Genomic DNA, 21,640 nt, shown 5'->3' with positions numbered 1-21,640 from the left:
TTCCATGTCTGTGTCTCAATTTACTACGGCCAGGGCGCCCTATCTAGAGGCTCGTACTAATGCTGACCTCCGGCCCCGATCGTGCATTCCAGGTCGTTTGTACCAACTATGACCAATCGTTTACTACTATCAATTGTGTATGCAATTGTGTAAAAGCATTAAATACAGTTGCACTTAAATTTATAGTTACCTCCAATAAAACTATATAAAATAAATGCGAAGAGAGATATCTCAAGTGTTTGGCTAAATACTCAGTAGATACTAACGCCCAGATGGGCGACTGAACTTCGCTCGGCTCTAATAAGTAAATAGTAATTTTTTTTTATTTGAATACTCTGAAAAGACAAAGATAAATTTAAAAAGTGAAACCTTGTCTAAATAAAAAATTTGAGCTAAATCGTTAGAACTGTCTACGAAATACACAAAATATATATACACATATGCAAGAAATGCTTATTCAATATTAACCAACAATTTATTTCTGAGAAATATGCAAAATAGTAAAGCTTAAAAATTATCGTTAGAAATGTTATTCAAATTGCTTGTTATATTTTTTACTTTATTAATAATACATGACCATAATTGCACATCAGCTGAGCGAAGACACGGTACATATTTTAATGATAGTTTTAATATTAACTATATTAAAACAAGTACTAGTTCTTCGCAATTACATTATAAAAGGAATATTAATATATTATTAAATATCATGAAAATAAATGCGTTAATAACTCTCGATTAAATAAATGACTTTTCACCAGAACCAAATGACCACAGATTATGCACCGCGAGATAGTTTAAATTGAACCTATTTCCTTATCGCGTGTTTATAAAGAGGACTATTTAATGGATATGATAGAATATTTCATTTTTTTTTTCATATACTATACATTGAATTAACTGTTAAACTGATATTTATATTATTTATTAACAAGAACATGAAATTAACTCTTGTCACATCTATAGTCTAAACTAAAAGCAGTTAAAACTGCGAAGTGCAGCTACTTATACAGTAATATTATGCACTGAAACCTTGGTTTAGTAGTTTTTTTAGTCCTTCATTTATTCATTTATTTTATTTATATAGGTAAATAAACAGAATACAATCAGGACATACATTAAAATTACGAACTTATACAATTTTAAGTTAGATTAATTCGTAAACAAGTGTTCAAGGCATTATTTAATAGAATAGATATTACTAAAATCTTCTAGTCCGAGCTATCAGGAAGTTAATTTTTTAATGAACAATAATAATTATTTAATCACCAATTGGTTGGTCAAATGTTTAATAACATGTAAATGAAATTGCTTCATTAAGTAACAAATTTAGGCAAGAGGAACTTCATAAAATCGCGATTCAAATATAATATATATTTTATGATTTAAAAAATTTAGAAAACCTACTTCAAATTTTGAGGATTTCCAATCATCAGATGTTAATGTAGAATATAAAATGAAAATAAAATTTTGATTTCGATATTAATTTTAATAAAAATGTAAAAACTGAGCTATGTTAGACTAATTGAAGTATTTTAATTTTCTTATTTTCTATTACTTTCCACTTATTTTAGTTTCTAATACGAAGATCACAAACGGAACATTAATTCATTCTTTAAAAAAATGCGATTGATTTTTTAAATACATCGAGCTTGTGTTGTCTGGACCATTTTATTATACTAAGTAACTAAAACGATTCAGTAAAGGATATAACTAATCTGCATTAATTTTAAGCTGAAGAGATCCGTTTCTTTCATCCATAAATAAATATCCTTGTAGTTTTAATTCAAATATGTTGAATTAAAATTAACAGGATATTTTCGACGTATTTTATTATTCGGGCTATAACCGCGATCGTTCTTTTTAATTTATTTTGTTTTGGCACTGTCGACATGTCAGGTAAAATAAATGATAAAGAAAAGTGTCGTTGCGATTAAAACACCAGCACATAATATATAAATATTTATAAGTTTTGTCTTTCTAACAAATTATTTTTACGTACACTGACCTGATGGCCCAGTGGTAAGAACACGTGAATCTTAACCGATGAACGTGGGTTCAAACCCGGGCGAGCACCTCTGAATTTTCATGTGCTTAATTTCTGTTTATAATTCATCTCGTGCTTTTCGGTGAAGGAAAACATCGTGAGGAAACCTGCATGTGTCTAATTTCATCGAAATTCTGCCACATGTGTATTCCACCAACCCGCATTGGAGCAGCGTGGTGGAATAAGCTCCAAACCTTCTCCTCAAATAGGGAGAGGAGGCCTTAGCCCAGCAGTGGGACATTTACAGGCTGTTACTACTATTACTATACTTACACTGACCTGACGTTGAAATGTAATAAATGACCATGTAATATTGTAAATTGTTAATTATTTATTTTATATATTGTATTTAACAGACATTTAATTACTGTTTAATCTATTATCGTGAATAATATATTTATTTATAATTTACCCCCACGCAGATAAACGTGTGGTAACGACGCATCTACGATTTTATGCTCGCAGTGCAACGCGTTGAAGTCTTTTATTTGAGTTCTGTTTCACGCTTATCGTTATTTCTCGTTTCAATCAGTTAAATTCAATTAAAACTTTTAAGATAACAATATTTAAAATACTTTTTTTTTCTTCACTATTCCTTCAACCTACGTTACAAAATTAAAAAAAAAAAGTTATAATCACTAATATCAACGATTTGTTACTATCATATAAGACCTCCCGTAAAGAAATCAAATAACGTTTTATTTATATTTGCAAGAAACCTCATAAATTATAGTATGACATTACCGCTGCGGTTTTATAATTTCAACATAAATTATGTTCATGCTCGAGGGATAAAAAGCACTAATTCAAATACGTTGCTCTTTTAATTTGAGGGCTTTATAAATAAATGATCTTACTTTGTTATAAATCATGCCCTTAAGGTGAAGAAACTTAAAGAATCGACAAAAACATCTTCCCGGAATGGAATCAAACGATGCGAGTCTAAATATAGCGATGTATAGCTTGTGCACTGGAGCTTGTCAATCTCACACACGATTGAAGACAAACCGAGGACGCAAAAACATCGCAATACCTACCTTAACGGTACAACATACACTTGTTATGTTTTCTGATATCTTTATATGATTGTAGTTCTATCCCGTCTAAACACCAGCTATTTTTTGAATAAATTTTGCCTCAAAAACCTCTATTCATTTATTAGTCTAGGTAATATATTTGTAATTTGAAGAATCATCATACACGATTCTAACTGATTTTAATATTTTATTAATATCGACATAAAATATATTTATATAGTTATTTTAAAAGATAATATGAATCGATTAAAAATCAACATAAATATCTAATTTCCTAAATTGCTTGACTTTATAGTAAAGGGGAGATGTGACTGAAACCGTTATTTGGAATAATCATGTAAAAACCTATAAATCTCTTATACTCTTGCGATTCTATATGAAGGTCAAATAGTTTGATCAAATTCTGCCAAAATTACTAAGACACATTTAACCGATCGTATCTTTATACAAATACATTTTACATACAGTTTTCCTTTCTGTATGTAAACAGTTAACGCAACAAAAAGCTTCCCAGTTTCTTTTTAATATTCTGTTATATTAACAACAGTGGGTTAAGCTAATTGTAACGGAAATTCATTTCATACTCATTCTTATAAATATGCATATAAAGCAGGATAAGCTCTTAATTATCTTGTACCGTAGTAGGGAGACTAAGGTCCTTACCCAGCTACCGCAACTACCATAAAATATTTATAGACCTGTTATTGAACAGGACAGTCAGGATAACACAGGCCAAGGACTACTTCTAGCGGGAAAATAATACCGCGAAAAATCCCATAATTGACCAAAAGTATGTACTGTAGATTGTAGTTGATTTGATATTTGTATATGATAACTTACCTTTTTTGAAAAGGTAGTTTGACAAAAGTTAAATTTTCAGGAGTCAGCTTCACGTGATAGTTCAAACAATTTTAACACCCAGTTCATGAACTTTTCACTGGTCGTATATCACAAGCAGTGCGTCACAGTCCTCGTGATGCGCGCGCGCTAAGATGGTCGCGAGCCTAGTGTCGCGGCCACTCTCGTCGAGACACTGAACTTGCCGCACTGCGCCCCAACGGTTATAACATAACACGTCTGACGTAACCTTAACCTTGCAAGAAGAAGAGGAACGAGCCACCGAAGGACGGAGAGAGAGAGCGATAACCCAGAGAAAGGGAGAGATGGCCGCCGGACGTCGCGGCGGTCGGACCGAACCGCGCGACCACATCGTAGACGCCGGTGCCGTCGATATCTATCTGCGCCTGAGTTGTCCCGTGATCTAAACGACCTTCACACTATCCTTCATCAATTTCATTTTTATTAGGATAGTAATATTTATGAAATTAGTTAATTAACAAAATTTAGATGTTCACCTTACATTCAAAGCTTATAAGTAAAATTGAGTCGCTTTCTAAATTACTTATAAGTCAGCCTGATCGAAAATGGTTTATATTGACATAATATATTGAAAATCCTTTTTATTTACGCTTTGTCGGCTTACAAATAAATGACATCCGTTGGTACAAGCGTGAATTATAATGAAATTGCAATTTGCTATGTGTGCCAAGTGTGTCGGCGTATTTGCCTAAAAGCATATTTTACTGCTAAGATTCAGTTAAGCAGATGACCTCTACTTTCTACGGGTCACTAAGATACGTTTACTTATTAAGACTTATATTTAGTAAGCTTATTGCCTACCACTTTCCAATCAATTAAAAAACCAATTATGCTTCTTTGCGTGCAAATCTGATGTTTATTTTGTTTTGATACTATTAGCATTTATCTTTGACCGTATAAAATATTTACTAATTAAAATCACATACTTTTGCGTTGTTATCTCACTTATTCTCACATGTTATTTCACTGGATATCTTTACTGTCGATTGATTACATCATAAAGTATGTTCTCAAGATAACTCACTTCAGTGTAATTAGTAGCATATTTCCCATCATACTTTCCGCTTATTTGCTCTTCGCTAATAAAACCAAGATAATAAAATCTACGACGGCATTTAGTATTATTTTATTGATTATGTCAGATTTTATTATTTTCATAAAATTATCATCAGTTCAAATCGTAATGAGTTTTTAAAGTAAAAAGTTCTTTAGGCGCGTTGCACTGGTTTATCGTAGGGAATAGACTTGTGGCTTCTCGTCATCGACATGCTAACGTTAATATAATAAAATCGTTGAAAGTACAAATAATTTAAGTGTTGTGGAAATCAATGAAAATAATAATAATTGAAATTTATGTGAAAACTAACAGCATATACAAATAATATCACTATATTTTAACTATTATTTATTTAAATTAAGCTGTATTCTTATTTTATACCGATTTTGTGACATACTGGGTATTTTGATGAATAAAAAGCTATATAATAAAAAGGGATAGAATTATTACTTGGAGTGCTAATAGATGTGGAAATTGGACAAATATATTTAACAGTTTCAAGTTTTCACTTCTATCGGCAGTCCCTATGACTGCCTGTTTTTTTAAATATTATAATAACTATTGCTAGCAATTTGTTTAATTTTAAGCAATAATTATATGGTTACATAGCGGTTGATAAAAAAAAAAATTAAACTTGAATTAACCAGAGCTCTTAGATTGATATAAATCCGTTTTAAAAAGTGTGAGGAAATAATTAAATAATTAATCTACACCATAAAAAACACCTTTCGGAAATATTAATTAATTATTTTTACTATTACTTTTAGTTTTATTTGAGTGTGTAAACTTTAACCAAGCAAAAACCTGAATAATAAGAACCAATCATGGGTTCTTAAGTATAATTACATTAGGGTTCGCTTGGCAATTTCTTTATAAATTTCAAGATATGCAAAATATATATTCCACGGATATGTTTATATCCGTGGAATAAATTACTACTAAGAAAGTTATTATTCAATGTTTCGTACGTCAACGAAAAAAAAATCTATGCTGTCTAACAAGCTCTAGGTATATGTATTATGTACTATTAATTTTTCAGAAAAATGTATAAATCTTTTGTTGAATCAATTCTGATTTGTTGAATAATGGACCCTAATTAAGTATATTTTTTATGCTGCGTTGCATTGCCTGTGATTTATAAATAAGCATCCATTCATCTATCAAGTGTAGACAAAAAAATTATTACACATACTAATTATAACACATAAATAAATAATAATATAACTGAGTCTTATTAGCTTTCATAAATAAAATCCAAGTTTGTTTTTTTATTTACAAAAACAATAAAACAGTAAAAGCTAAGTCTGTTTCAAATAAAATATTTATGACAGAACGAAGACGTACGTCTCGATGTATATATTAATAACAGGCCGATATGAATTTGTACCATATTTCAATACAAAATAATCTATTAGGACACTACTGTATACATTACCTTCTGATTACGAGGTAAGCTATTGTTTTAGATAGTGGAAACTTCGCAATAGAGGTAGAATTAAATGCTTGAATAAACGGTAAATTATAATACGCTTTATTGGAAATATTATCATTTTATTATATTTTATACAGAATTAAATTAAAACTTTAACGGTGATTTTATAATAAAGAATAAAATAAAAGACACAATATTGGGCTTGAAAAAAAACTATCGGAGCTAAAGAATTAACCATCGTCTATTAATTAATCATCTTAAAGTTGTTTTTTTATTATTCGCGTCATCTTTATTGCTGAACTATTAACTAAAATTGAAATGGTTGGCAAGAAGCCGCCGTGCATGCTTTTATGACATAGTATCTATTTCACTGATATATTGTTTCGTGGCTAGGACGACTCTACCATTTATTCTGATATACCGCATATCACTTTATTATCAATTAAATTCCACAGCTTTCATTACACGCCGTACTGGATTAATATCAGCAAAATGTCACACAAATAACCATACACTAATAATAATAAACGTATTTTTGCAATGATATTATCATTTTTTTTTAATTGCCGAGTTGTTTTAAAACTCGTCACTCACGTTCATTGTAATGAATTCAGGTTTCCGATATCAAATATCACATATCAGGTCTCCTATATACAACTTTCATTCATATTTCAACTGATAGCATAAATTACGTAAAAACAAATGATTATGAGAGCCTTGAGTCTGAGATATAGCAAAAAAAGCCCAATAAAAAGTCGGAAGTAGCGGCGAAGCGAGTGTAATTTAACCTTTGCGTACAAAAATTCTGAATGGCTTTAAAGCCACTTACTGGATACTGGATACTGGTACTGATTCTTCTAATAGTTATTATGCTGCCAGAATATTAACCTAGTTTACATTTACTTTACAACATAAAATAGCTTGAATTTGTTAATAATATAATTAAGTAACTGCAAATGTATATTTTTTGTGTATTTATATTTAATAAATAACTCTTGTGTGAATTGTAATTTAAATAAAAATCACTCGCCTTATGTTGTTCCCCAGATGCATCTGCGATTCTGCATTACAAATAAATCGTATACTTTTCTTTTATTATCATCTGCAGTCACCATTTCCTTCATGAAGACTTTATTCACACGCTTTGAGCTCCATTTAAATCAACGCATAATCATAGATTTTTTATGCTTACGTGAACCAGGAAATATTATTCTTGACTAGAATAAACATAAAAAAACCAGATGAGATCGCGCGTACATTGATCAATATTAACAGTAATTTATATATTCAAATCCTCCCAATTTAGAATGAGTAGAGAAATCAAGTTTGAAAATTAATAGTGTGATTATAATGGTTATTGCCAGCAATTTTTTTAACACTTCCAGCTTCTCTAATCTGTATGTTGCATGAATTCTTGAACTCATCAATCTCTCTTGACCCCAGCACGTCGTAATTACTTGTTTGTTCGCGATTAATTGATATACAGTGTCCAAATATGCTTAATATATGTTATTAAAAGTATAGGGAATTTTTTGCAAAGATTTATTTCTCTATGTGCGATTGATGTATATGTTTTGTTTTTATTATTTCAATTGATACATATTCTATTAAAGATTAGAACAAAAATACAGCCGCCATTATGCTTCATAGTTAATACAGCCAACGTTTAGCCAGGTAAAATTAATGTAACGATTTTTATCAGACGACTTAATTGTTTTTTTAACCCTGAAACAATCATCATACCAGCTTACGTGTTATTATTCTGTAAAAACGATAATGATCGAGACATTTAAATTGCATTTTTCGACAGCACATACTTAAACATGTTTCAAACCTGAGATGTATAACTATGGCCATTTTTACCCATAATAAGTACAATACGGTAATTGATTTTATTTCATTTTACATGTAAAAGTTCGACGCTTGACATGTTGTTGTGGTCCAAAGCAATTATGTTAGAAATAATGTGTTTTCAACCATGATAGGCAGAGTGCTTACGCGCGTTCATTACACCTAATTGCATCGTAATTATCGGCTATTGAAGGCGGTATGCAGTGGCGGCGCCCGCCATGTCGTGTGCATAAGCCTTTATTGTCTTTCGCAGATCAGATACAAGACGCTTACTATAAATGTAATCGTCGTAAAGACAATTAAATATTGTAACATTTATTATTAGACTATAAGTGTTTATTTTTTTGTTATTATTTTTTATATAAACAGGTCATAAAAAAATAATCAGTATATTTTAAATTGTGACAATTAGACATAATATTTAATACTAGTTTTCGCCGATGGCGTCGCCCGTGTGTTAGGATGGGGGGAGGTGTTACATAAAAAATATCCTATGTCCTTCCTTTTAGCTTCAGCTTGCTTCATACCAAATTTCATCAAAATCAGTTCAGAGGCTTAGCCGTGAAAGCTTAACAGACAGACAGAGAGAGTACTTTCGCATTTATAATATTAGTATAGTATAATACATGATATAGTCTACGTTTTTATTTATTTGTTACTTTATTAATAACTTATAATTATTTTAATCATTAAAGCTCTTTACCAAGTTTTTGCCCACAAAAAATACTAACGTACAAAAAAAACTGGTACTTAATGATATAATTTAATGCTATTATTACACAATTATAACAGTAAACAACACCAGCGAAAAGGAAACAAGATACGAAATTACAATAAATTTTAAAGAGCAAGCTAGTGTCCACTTTTTTATGTATATTAGCAAGATTATATTATCATTTAAAACAGTCCCGTTACTATATTTTACAGTAAACTTATATAAAAGCAGCTCTATTCTTTTAAATTTATATAAATTACACATAATTAAAATATAAACTTTCTTTGAGATTAGGTAGTATTTGATTATGACTAACACATTTTACATGAACTTCGTGTATTAAAAGGTTGCCTTTGCTCATTATTAAGGCTTGATGTTTAAATACTACTGATAATGTGTACTAAAAATATAATAACAGAAAATTTATTTAACAGTTCTTAAATGATTATTACAATATATGGCTGATGTATCCTCGATAGTGATAGTATTAACGGTATTGGTATGGTAAATAATATACTTTTGATTTAAATATAAATAATATGTTCCCATAGTATTTACAATACCGAATTGTAGGCTCGTAAAATCCCCACTTTAGGACAAAGCAGACTGTTGCTGGATACACACCGAAACTTGCAAGTATTCTCACGATCATTTCCATGACAATTGATTTTAAATATTTACGACTTCACCTTTTACTAATCACATGAAAACTCAATGTTACTTACGTAATTTTAAATATTTACGACTTCACCTTTTATTAATCACATGAAAACTCAATGTTACGTAAGCTGATTTGAGACCGCTGTATTTGGTTAAGATTTGTTTTATCCACTGGCACGCAACCAGCAGTTAAATATGTAAACTCATGCAATTTGTGTTTTTGAAAAAGTTTTAATTATTATCTTATTACGAAGTAAATCTAATTGAACATTGCAATTTTATTTTATTTGCACTAAATAATTATACGTTACGTTTTTTTAATCATTTCGTAACACATAAACATTACACTCACATAATGTTTATTAGCTCATCAACACCCGAACTAGATCGAATCGTTCGAATCGCTTGTGAATATATATATATATATATATATATATATATATATATATATATATATATATATATATATATTTTCATTTTAATTAATTAATTTTAAGTAATATTTTATGAAGGCGATAAATCATATAATTAAAAAATGCCGAAACGTTATTATAAATATCATTTAATAGTTACTTGTCCCGTATTATTACGACGAAAATAATTGGATATTTAACTCGTAAAAAATTTAAAATCATCCTATGAAGCAAACTTTGTTATATTATATGCGCCAATAATAAGATACCTTATACTATAAACGAAAAAAGTCAACAGGCAAATAAGCAATCAGCTTTCCCATTATCTACGCTCGTAGAGACTCGTGACAAAAATGATCGTTATGAACAAGTACATTTTAATATATCTTAAATAATATCCGTGCTTGTCATTAGGTAAATTGCTTGTTATAGTCTATCATGTAAATGCTTTGGTATTGCCTCGTCTGAAGCTCGTGTGACTCGTATCAGATTATATTAGAACTTACATATAGCCTTTTTCTACGATGATCGAGACGAATAAGCGAAAAATGGCAATAGTTAAATATTAACAAATATTAAACTCGTTATTAGTTTTAATTCATGAATTTTAATTACGTTACTATGTGATTAAACTATTACCATAAATACACAATTCTAAGTCTACTCACTAAGGTACTCGAAAAAAAAATACTCCAATGACTTATTACATTTTGTATAAAAACGTTAGAATTAAATTATAATATAAAGTATATTATAATATAGGAAACGAATGTATATATTTTTTATCACTTCTAATTAAAATAACCGCGAATTGTTTTGTTTATTTTTTAGATCCTAAAATAATTATATATTAACATTAAAGCATGAATAGTAACTATAACATAAATCTTCTCATCTTACAGTTGATGTGATAAAGCTTTGAAAATGTTTGTTAAACATCTAACACAGAAGCTGCAGCGGCTCCGTTGATATGCAATTATAGTTAGCTGAGTCTAACAAGCTATTACCAATACATTAAATCACATTTTGCTGAAGAGTCATTTCAAGACTAATGGTTCTTTAAATATGCTTATTTGCTGGAAACGTCATAGAATATAGAATAATGATGTTTTTTTTTAATTTCGAAAATCGACTTTTCATTTAAACGAATAAATATTTTTCATGAAAGTACCTTTAGAAGGCTTGTATACAGTATGATGTTGGTTGATATTATAAATTTCTCTGTAATCATGATCAATTTAATTTTTTAAAATAATAAAAGACAAATCGAACAAGGAAAGTATAAAAAGGTTCTATGCTTCTCTCATTTATGCTGATATGCCAACGAACATAAAATAACTACATCATCAAAGTGTAATGAATCTCTCGTCTTATTTTTATAACGATCCCATAAAAGCGTAAAAATTGCCTTTCATCATTCAGATACGTCAGAGAACTAACAGGCTACATACTACTACATCGTATTTAGACGTACTACGATATATCGTACCCTGACTTTTTTAATATCTTGTCTGTCCTACCATTTTAACCGATATACTGATATATATTTGTCACATACAATATTTTGTTTCAAATAAAATAATTATTTTTCTTTAAATTCATGTGATAAGTTCAGTTGTCCTATTTGAACACCAAATATTACAGACATCTAAGACTTCATACAACAATAAACATCGAAATATGGTTTCGATTATTCTTTACGTTAATAAAATAACATTTTTATTACACATATCAGCAAATATTGTTTTACTGAAGTATAAAAGCAATTAAAAAAATAACAAAACTGCTTTTACGCTACTTCTGATAGCGTACTGAACTTATACAATATTGTATATTGGAATATACGTGTAATCATATTTAGTTTTAATATTATTTCATTTTACATTACACACTTTTTAGTAAGTTTCTTTTTACGTACCTGAGAGAGCGCGAAATCGAAAAAGGAAAAGTAGGATAACATAACGAAGACTATTTTACAACTTCTGTCGCCCAGACGCACCTTTATTTGTAAAAAAAAAATATGCTTCGTTTATATGCAAATATATTTTGTGCGCATAGTACTCGTTTTAAAGCCAATTTTCACGGTCTTTCTTTGACATCCTCATTAAATGCAGACATACAAACGTAAATAAAAACTGTCACTATCTATATGCTTGTAGCATGGTTGATTGGCACCTACGAGTATTACCAATGCCATACCATCTATACTCTTACGATTAGTAACGAGGAGAACTAAAAAGAATATGTAGATATATGGATACTATAGAAAATCGAAAATTGTTTTTGTGCACGTCGAACAAACAGACCGACAATCAAACTTACCCATATAATTTAAAAAGTACTGACACTTTTCAAATTGTATAGGTAAGTTTCATTATCCTAATTATAAATAAATTTTTGCCGAACGATGAATAGTACTCTTCAGATGGTTTATATTGAAAAATTCGGATTTCACAAAGAAATCTCGCTTACCATGTGAATTGTAAAAGAAACCTAACACAAAATCCTGTTGAAAGTTTTCTTAGTCATCGTGGACAGGGGAGTACATATCAATTTTACTTTTTCCTCATCTGTCATGACGACATTCGCATCACGATCGGGGCCGCGCGTGCTAACTGGACTGGACGCATGAACGAGACTTTTCTCGCGGTCTATTCTCTGATAAAATATGTAACAATGATAAGTATTCATCACATAAAACGAGATTATATGCTCGTAAAAAAAAGAAAGTTACTTTAATTACTTTAAGGATGTTGTCTATTAAAATTATAAAAAGCTCTCACCCGTTGTTAGGTCGAGAATTTTTTTTACTAGTTATGTCCCAATTTCATGAAATAAAGAAATAGGTAATTAGTGTCATCTCAGGATTGATAGGGTTTATTATATGCCCTATTTTAATAGGGTATATAATGAACTGCAGGAAGACAAGGATTACTTTTACGAGCGACTGCAATTAGCAGTTAAGGCTTTTTATTGACATTGCCGCTTAATTTGCAACTTTAACTAAGATGAAAATTAAGCTGCGGATATTAACTATTGCCAGATAACCACCAGAAATAACTATATTTTTTACAGCTTGATTTTGTTGCGCAAATTTGAGCATTAAAATTAAATAGTGCATTGCTTTGAAAATACTGAAATGCAGATTTCCTCAACGTTCCTGATAGATTAAGGCGCTTTCTGGCAAATACGTAGCGGTATAGTGTCTATCGTTGGAATGTGTGTACCTATTAAACAAAAGGCGTGTTTAAAATGTGGCCCAGTACGTATTTCTGCCTCGTTATCGGCATCTGAGCATACGGCACGTGCGACGCCGTTTTAAATACAAATAAAAGATACGATTTGGACCTACAAAAGGGTTTGGAACGGTAAATGGTTGTAATTGACACGAACACCATGCATGTATTTGGAATCAGTTTAATATGATGCATAACAAATGCGTGATGTTTTCGTATAAACATAGTCTAATTACTTCACGAATGCACGACTCAGGTTAGGTTAATTTTAAAAGTTTCCCTTGTTTTGCTATATTTGTTGCAGAATGTTTATATAATAAAACATTCAAGCAAAAACATAACTAGAAAATGATAAAATCTTTCAAGAAATATATTTAACTTTACCTAAATACCAATTTGGTCGTGAAACAGTTCTATGTATTTTATTAAACATTTATGTCAAAAATCATTATAAATACATAATACAAATTAATATTTATACCGATATATAATTTAATATGTTATAATTTAGATGGATGGAAAATAATAGCCATAAAATATTTTGGTTTGCCTCATCACAATAATTGTTGCAAAATAGCAATTGTTATCTTCATTAAGTGAAAGAATTGATAAGGAAGTGCTTATATAATTTATTATCTTATCTGCATTTCAAATAATGTTTTATAACAACAATTTGTTATAACTATCGAAACATATACAATGTGTAATCATGTATTGCCATGGTATAATAGACCACGGCGTGCTTAGCTTAGTCTGCATCTTTATGATTACTGCTCACATCCTTAAGATACATCGTAAATAAATTCGTATCTAGTTAAGGTATCGTGTTTAATACCGACTGAGTACTAAATAATCAATGTGATCAACAGGAAAAAGTAACGTTTAAATAATAATGATAAAGTATATAATCATATAATTATATGTGGTCATATAAAAATCTCTTTTCACTGTCGTTTATAAATTTAATTATAATAATATTGTCGCTCAAATATATACTATATGTATATGAACATGAATATTAATTTAATTAAATAAACCGATATTTAAGCCTGCCATATTATTCTTATTGTCTTTAAAAACAATTAAGTCATTTCTGCCTTTCCAATTCATGTTTATATTTCTTATAAAAACGAAAAATTAAATCAGACCAAAAGTAACCAACATCATTTAATTAATTTTTTAAACTCGACGCTGGCGCCAAATGAAAAGTGATTTCGATAAGATCGATAGTTTAATTTAAACAATTGAACCTTTTTAATTAATTAAAAAAATAGATAGCTTAAAGTAGTGGGATAATGTCTGCCATATTTTCATATTCAGTATGAATTTATAATTAATGAAATGGACCCAACTAAAACTATGAGTACACGATTTGATAAAGTTTTATATTTATATTTAAACAACTTCGATTTGCTTCGTTTTTGAATAATTTTGCCCACTGGCCCCAAAGCAGACTTCATTTGATTTGTATTGATCTAAATTGTAATTCCTAAGGATATGAAACGATTTAATATATACGATAATTAACTTTGAAAAAAAAGTACTTTTTGCTCGGACAATGCCCCGTTACAATCTTATTACATACATATATCCTTTCATTTGCTTCATCTTTAGTTTGTAATATTTAAATTTAAATATACTTTAAAAAAACTATCTTGATTCAATGTATTTGCAGGAATAACTTATTTACTTAGTATAATAATAATAGATACTATAATTACAATTTAGATGTACAACGGACCGACGGAAACATTTATTGCTTTTGACGCAAATTATAAATTTAAAACTTACAGAGCTTGTTCGAAATAGCATTTTGTTGTCGTTAATTCCGACTGATACAAATTCATTTAAATCTATCTATTTAAAATATTTACCGGAATGCTGACAAATATATACTTAAATCAAATATCAATTAACATAAACATAAATACATGCCGTTAATGTAATAAGATAACATAATATAACATATAAATACTAAAATTATTATATTCTCAGTAGCCATGACATTGAAAACTGGTTAATAATCATAATACTTGTTTATTTTTTATGTACTTTATCGTATAGTTTAAGACCAATTGAACTTTCTCAACGTGTTAGTTAAATCCTCAATTCATATAAATTTACGTTTAGAAATACTAATGCGCTGCTTATACGGTATCTTCACCATTAATGTCATGTATTTTACTTTCCAGGTACGTAAATGACATCTCAGTATCATTTGTTTGCTCCTTGAGAATCGTCCGGTAATGCGGCTTTTTGAAATCGTAAGTAATAAAGTAACCCTGTGACATACAAACGAAAGAATACTTTAGAAAGTTTCTACCCACATAAATTAAAAGTTATTGATATAAACTTGTTTCGAAGTAATCGATACTGTAGATTATATTCAATTTCATTTAATGAGAAAAAGTAAGTACTGAGTGTTGTATGTACGAATATATTTAGAATCAATGATAATTTTGAACTTAAGAATTCTTGCAAAATACGATTCAAAAGTGCTTACTTGTGATTACAACCCTTATCCTTACTAACAATATAAATGGAAAAGTAAATTTGTTTGCTAGGCTTTCACGTCTTTACTACGCAACCGATCTTCATGACATATATAATACACGTTTTCAATGGTATAGAAAAGACGATAAAGTACCTAACACCTCCGCTCCTCGCAAACGGGCGAAGCCGCGCGCAAAAACTAATAAAGTATGTTATTAATCAATTCTTAGATTGATAGATATAATTTTATAGATGGATTACCTAAGATTGGATAACTAAATGTTCCTCACGGTTTTACTCGCGTTATATATGTTTCATGCGCGTGATAAATACTTGAGTTTGTCAAATGAGTTGACGTTTATTCATTATATTTTATTGATCAACTTTTAGGGATCGTAGCGTGAAACTATAAAACTTATAACATTACTTATAAGGGGACTACCTTTTATAATATGTTTTTTTTTTTAAATCATAACTATTTCTTGAGATAAGCGCGTTCAACCACACAAAATCTTTTAATGATATAAATATAGATTTTTGCATAATAATGATTTACGCCAAGAACCAATTTATAATGACCGATTTGCTATAAAATCCTCAACAATGTGAAATTGGCCAACATATTTTAGCATAACACAATGCGTTAAATAATGTATGAGGTACATTGTGCTCTAGGCCTAATATTTACAATATTGTTGTTGCAATTCTCACGGTCAATAAATTCATTTGTTTTGAGTGTCATTTCCCGTAAATGCACGTTTCATTGTAGTTACACTCACCGTTATCGCTCGCGTACTAACACACTGCTCTAGACAAATTCACTCCACTTTCCATTTTTCACAAGATATTTTCTTGGACACAGACGTCTTAAGAGCAGGTGATTCGTGGAACAAAATGTAGCGCGGCAAGATAGCCGCGTCCATAGCCTACTTAAGATACAAAATGTGTCAATGCATCGCTATTGACGCATATCACAGACATTTCTCTACGAGATAGTCTTTGATTTAGTGAATGAATTTGTACATTTTCAGAACACAATGAATATATAAATATTTAATATCGCATTTATAACCTCGTGTGCGATAAAGATAAACAATTTAATAATAAAAATATAATAAAAATATCTCACATTTTACTATTCATAGAACTTGTTCACAATTATCTAAAAATGATTATTATAATTGAGTGCATCTCGTGGTAGCGGAGATATGCGTCATCCCCATTGGATGATATCCTGTTAAGGTTGCATCGACAGTTAGACAGGTGCTTATTGGATCTCTTCACTCGAGCGATCATACCTCGTTGAAAACTCTTATTGTTCATTTTGCGTTTCACACAGTTTTAATACTGATAAAGTGCTACACAATCATCATCTAGAATCATTCGATCTTAACTCGCACGCTTACAATGGGTCTTCGGATGACACTAATCTAAATGCCTTCGAGGTTGACACCAAAATAAAAGAAAGCGTGACGTATTGCAGGACAGATGCCAGCTCTTTTAAGTTGGAGTTAGTGCATACACTTGACATAATCACATGGAAGTTGAGTTGGACTTCTATACTTAATCAATAGTTATGTTTTAATTTATAAGTGGTATACCACTTCCCTATCCTGCCCACTACCTGTGTGGGTAAATATTCCCATGACAAAATGCGAACCCTACTACATAAACATGTCATAATTCTTAAGCAAATTACTGCATAAAACCTCTCAAGCCCACAAGACAGATAATTTTACATAGCAAAACAAAATAAAAAGCAATTCACCCCACATTCTATATCAAACTCAGTTCCCATCGATACTGGTTATTATAAATAAACTATTACAATATTTATGTTTGGATTTAAATACACAGATAGTCCATGAAACTTGAGAGACTAGGAGAGCAAAAGAAATCCCTGTACAATAAAAAGAAAGAACAACATCTTGACCATTATTTACCTTTTAAATTAAACGTAGACAAGGAGCTAGAGTTGTTCCCACCGCAAAGACAGGTATGATCATATGAAGTTAAAATATAAAACATATTACGCGGGAATTCAGACAAATAGAAATGCGACTAGTTTGAAGTCTTACTCACCTACATGCCTAAAAACATTTTAATCGGGTCGGTATGTCAGTATAGCATTTTATAAAATAATGCATCTGATATATTTTGATACAGAAATATTACACCAATAGCAATCAGTAACCGCCAATGTCAATATCGAGTAATAACGGTTATGTTTGGTAGTTCTTTTTATGAAATACTGACACTTCACTATTATAAACCGTTCCATAAATATGCTCATCGTTTAAAATTGTCTTCGTCCTTTAACATACAAGTTTATTTAAAAAAAAAGTTTTTTTATTTTTAAGGAAAAATGCTTCAATTCAGATGCAGATACATAATTCTCTCTCTCTCTCTTCCTGGTCTTTTACTAATCGAAACAAAATAATTATGTATAAAATCACTAAATTTAACTTTGACTATATACATTTTAAGTGTTAAGTAAAAAATATTGTACGCAATCGTTATGTTTTTATTATAAAAATGTACTAATGTATGTTATTTCTCTTATAATACAAGTTCGAAAGGTGATGCAGTAATCTATAGACATTACGATGTGTACTAAAATAGAAATAATAGTTAGTCGTAAGTATGTCCACATTATCAGTTTTTATATTTAGCTCTGTTCGAAAAACTCTATACAAGAAAAAAAAAGGTTTCATATAATATTTTTCAATTTTGTTATCACTACCATTCGTAGAAGATTCATAACGTGAATAAAGGTAGAATGCAGTGGATAAAAATATATCATGCATCAATATTACCCATAAGTAATTTATACGTACGAGCGATACTCGACCGCTCGACTATGGCTTGGCTATAAATTTCATTCACTTTGTAATGCGTTATTAATAGAGACGGCTTCTTAGTCAGCAATTGCCAATTATTATAGTGTTTTAGTGTTCTTTGCTAGGTAGTTATAGAAATCAATTTATAAGGAGAGCACCATGCAAAAAACCGCTAACCGAACGTTGTGGCAGAACGACGACTCATTCATTACTTCCAAGACATGCGCTTTCATTATTTAATGAAATGTTACTTCGACATTGTAAAATAGCATTAAGAACATGGACTAATTTAGTATTTGGAAGCACTATCACTTGTAATTACAGTTCAATAGGTAGTGAATGAAGATAGATGTTTTAAATGAAAATATGATTGCATTGCATGGGCATTGAACAGTGCGACGGTGACGGGCGACACGTACTGGGCGGTAGCGTGGAGGACGGTCGTCGTGGCTGCGCGGCGACCACCTCTGACGAATGTCAATGGCACGCCGACACCGTTATTCGATCTCGCGTCCGCCAAATTAATTCGCCAATAATTCTTTACAAGTTTGATTCAAGCATTGATCGACTTAATGAGAAGCTTGTTGTTCAGGCGCCAGTGTCCGTTATAGTTTATAATGATCTTGTAATGCTTCTGTATTCCAACAAAATAAGATTGCCATTGTATCAAGTATTTAAGAATGTGCTTATGAAAAAAACTGAATGACAAATGATCATTAAAAGCTATTGTTATTGAAACGTGGAGGCGACACAGCCGCTAATTAGAGCATTTTACAAACGATTACATTGCGCTCTGCTAACTTTTATTCGTAGTAGTTCATTAATCTACACTATAACAGGCCACACGCTGATATGCGTTAAGCAAAATTTGCATGGCTCACTTCCCAGTGTAAAGAAAAATTCTTTGCCATTCAATACACATCATTTAATTTACCATATAAAAATAAAGCCTTACAATCCGGGACCACACTTTCTTTCGCATAAATATTTTTTTTATTTCTTTGCGTATCGCTTCGCAATATAATACATTTTATAATTTCTAATACACAATGTTTGCTATGTTATTGTTTCGAAAGAAATCAATCTTCATCGAATAGAGAGAAAGTTAGTGATCCATAAAATATAAGTACTTTTTAATTACCACGATGGTATTATATTGTTGTAGGATAAAACATTCTATATGGCCTAGTTGTTGCTGACACAAAAAGCGATATTCTCATTTAGTTGTATGCTTATCATATTAAATTCTATAATATAATGAAATGGTTTCGTTTCGATGTAATATATTGTTTAAAAATTTAATCGATTTTCTAAAACCATTTATTATTCCATATCATAACATAACTATATTCTAAATTGAAATAAAATTAAATTATGGTACATCTTTAATGACTTAATATACATTTTAACCTTTCATCAGCTTACATTTAAACGTTTGCGGATACCGAATACCAGTTGAAGCGCCATCCGATATATCAATTACATTAACTTTCATCCCAACATCCATCATAAGACATCCACCTCGGTCGAGGTCAATATCTTTTCGTAAACTCGATCGCACATCAGAACTTGGTCGTTGAATTTTAATCGAACAGGTTACGTTAATAATTTCGCATCTTTATCGTAGACTCTCTTGGATTGTTATTCTTAAGAGCAATATTTTCATTGGAATAACTTTGAGATGTTTTAATGTTCTTTTTTATGTTATGTATGTATACAGTTCGGTGCGAGACATTAAAACAATGCGAGGGGTTATAAACTGGTATTGTGCAATAAAATGTGCATCAACCAAGGATCCAATTATAGCTAAATAATATTAATTTATAAATCAAGATAGAAAGATAAAACGCGAACCCGTTGGTCTAGATTGTGCGTGAGTCAACGCTTGGTAGCATTGGGGTTTGTCACAGTTGCTTTGCATGTTAATGACGTTATTCCATGCTAGTCCATGGTGAGCGTACGAGACTTCGAATTCGTGCACTTGAGTGTTACTTTGCGTTAATTGGCTTTTAAATTTTCAAGTTTATTCCGTCTAATTTTTTTTTTATTCTTCTTCTGTTTACACCCGCGCTATCCTCTTAAATAGATTTATTTTAATTGTCGATTAAATTGATTAACAAAGCCCTTTTCATTTTAAATTAAATACTAAAAATAAGCATTTTTAAATTGATTATTGATTACTATTGTCTCAATTAATATATGTAATAATAAAAATAATGAATTTTAAAAATCTTAATCACATGTATATAATAGGCTTAGCAAAACTTGTAGAATTATGTTATATAGTAATTAATTCATTTAATACATTACATAAAGCATTTTCAACGATTGACATACATTTTACAAAAAACCCGTTAACATGCGTATGATATCATCCAGCATAAATTTACGGCGTATACGATAAATATTATAAGACTAGTTGCTCAGCGCGATTTCACCGCTTTAAACGTTACTGCTCGATTGTAGCGTCGGTCGTAGCGTGATATTATATTGTCAATAAATATAGTGTATAACTAACTAACTAGGAGCTTTTTTTGTTATATCCTAAGGTTAACGCGTTCAAACAAACATACTCTTTAGCTTTATATAAAAAATATTATTATCATTTATAGGTATATCTTAATATAATTCTATTATGAACCATTTAACTATAAAAGATTCTAAGCCAGACGTTTATTGACATTCATTTACTATATACACTAAAACATAAGTAATCGCAAACATATAAAACATAATTATATTAATATATAGAGAAATTAATATTGCGTAGATGATGTTCGATAATCTAACCATTGTCTCTTAGTTTGAATACGCTATAAAAACTTAAGCTATGTAACGTGAGGCTAAATTAACTTAAAGCTAAAATACTTATGCAAAATTTCCTGTTCAGCGGTATCTATTACGAGAATCAAAATTTTAATAACAACAGCGACTCATGTTACGGGCACAAAAAGTTTAATTAAACGTGGGAGTAACACAT

At 30.1% G+C, this 21,640-nt stretch overlaps 2 protein-coding genes across 3 annotated transcripts in view; one reads left to right on the top strand and one right to left on the bottom strand.

Moving 5' to 3' along the window:
* The window catches only part of LOC126772622 (uncharacterized), a 41,072-nt gene extending 37,023 nt beyond the window's left edge, over positions 1-4,049 (bottom strand). The window contains exon 1 of the mRNA XM_050493008.1: positions 3,925-4,049. The gene's annotated coding sequence lies outside the window, so the exon portion shown is untranslated. The remainder of the gene's footprint in view (positions 1-3,924) is intronic.
* LOC126772624 (autophagy-related protein 16-1) overlaps positions 1-21,640 on the top strand; it is a 133,636-nt gene that overhangs the window by 55,839 nt on the left and 56,157 nt on the right. The gene's annotated exons all lie outside the window — the stretch shown is intronic.

Source organism: Nymphalis io, chromosome 13, assembly GCF_905147045.1.
Source record: "Nymphalis io chromosome 13, ilAglIoxx1.1, whole genome shotgun sequence".
Lineage (NCBI taxonomy): Eukaryota > Metazoa > Arthropoda > Insecta > Lepidoptera > Nymphalidae > Nymphalis > Nymphalis io.
The sequence above is the reverse complement of the archived record's forward strand: the minus strand, read 5'-3'. Positions and strand labels throughout refer to the sequence as shown.